Raw genomic sequence first — 1,923 nt, forward strand, 5'->3', positions numbered from 1 at the left:
CTTTCATACCCCTCTTTCGGAATCAGTAGCAAAGACTGGAAATACAAGCATGAAAGATAAGTCAAGGAAAAAGAGAAAAGAAGAAACATGAATAGAAAGAAAAGGAAAAGAAGAAAAGAAATGCAAAGAAGGAAAAGAAAAGAAGAAGAGAAGAGAAAAAAGAAAAGAAAGAAAAAAAGAGAAAAGGAAAAGAGAAGAGAAAAAAGAAAAGAAAGAAAAAAAAGAGAAAAGGAAAAGAGAAAAGAAAAAAAGAAAAGAAAAAAAAGAAAAGAAAAATGAAGAAAAGAAAAAGAAAGAAAAGAAAGTGGAAGAAAGGGAAGATCACAACAACGAAGTAATTTTATGACCTGAACTACGTTCGACTTGATCCCGAAAGGGTACGTAGGCAGCCTCTCCCTGAGGTTCAGTCACACCAAAACAAAAATCCCAAAAGTTCCCCAAGAAAGAAACTGGGGTAAAAGTTGTGGTTTTTGTGAGGAATTTGATTCCGAAAGTTGTAACTTTGAACCCATGTTAAGTTGTTTTGAGCCTTTGATACCCTTCTTTCTAACCTCATCCAAAAGCCTGCATTACGGTCCAAAGAAAGACCTTCTGATCAATCTTCAGGAAGTGCTAATACGAGCAAGTAAAAGTGATTCACGTCAGGGGCAACACTCCGGTGCAAGAAGAAAATGATAAAAATGAGAGAGCCTTATTGGTGAAAACCCTCACGGGCACCGTAAGGCGAAGTGAGTTGAGAGAAATCAAAAATGAGAGTCTTATTGGTGAAAACCCTCACGGGAACCGTAAGGCGAAGTGAGTTGAGAGAAATCAAAAATGAGAGAGTCTTATTGGTGAAAACCCTCACGGGCACCGTAAGGCGAAGGTGAGTTTTTCAGATAGGCAAATGAGACAAGTCTGTGGTCGAAAGCTCCTCAAGACATTGCAAGACGAGCAAGGTTTGGGTTTGGGTGAAAATCAGGTTATGAAAGTCGGAACAGCAAATGTGGCAATCGAAAGTTGATTGGTTGGACAGACTGGGCCGGTTAAACCAAAATGCATGGCATGCTCAATGGTACCAGCTGTTCCACTCAGATAAGTCTTATTCTCTTCCTTCTTCATTACAAATCATCCGTTCTTGGGTTCTCTCTATCCTTAACCCTCGAGGTCATTGCATTTCATTCTTTCGGGGTTTGTCTTTAAGATGTTTCAGTGTCAGTTCTGTTCGAAACAAAAGGGAGGAATGTCAAGGCTAACTACCAGCTTCCTAGTTGTACAGCACAACAGGGCCAGAATATATCAAAGATGTCAAAAGGCAAAGTAAGTCATAAAGGACCACTGGAAGTTTCATCGGTGGATTAATCAGATAATTGTGGGGAAGAAGCGAAGTTTCAAATAGAGGGGTCAGAAACACAAAAACAACAATACGGGATAGAACACTTGGGTCATCAAAGTCAGGGGGTTGAAGTCAGTCAAGAAGCCAGAGCGATTCAAGGCAAGCCTAGGGAAACAAGGTAGAGTAGAGCCCAACAGCAAGGATGCACCCAGCAAGAATGCCAGCAACTAACCACCATCTTATATTAACAAGGTCTTTCTTTGATTGAAACAGGGGCAGAAGTTTTGTTTGCTTCGGAGAAACCCTCCGTAAGGAAAGGCAGCACCCAAACAGGTATGACTGGAAACTCTCAGGGCCCTCCTGGAAAATGGGACTTAGTTTAAATGTCAAACCAATCATGAGTAGCATAATTTAGCATAAATGTACCCCAAAGGAGCGTAAGTGGGTTTCAAAATTGGCATAGGATTCAATTAGAAGTTTTCAGGACCCTCCTGGATAATGGGGCGTAGTTTTAAGGTCGGTTTAGATAACAAGATATAGTGGAAGTCGTACCTCTAGATATATAACTCAGGTCAAAACTATCTTTTAGCTAGAAGTTGTCAGGACCC

This window comes from Nicotiana attenuata, unplaced genomic scaffold, assembly GCF_001879085.1.
Source record: "Nicotiana attenuata strain UT unplaced genomic scaffold, NIATTr2, whole genome shotgun sequence".
Lineage (NCBI taxonomy): Eukaryota > Viridiplantae > Streptophyta > Magnoliopsida > Solanales > Solanaceae > Nicotiana > Nicotiana attenuata.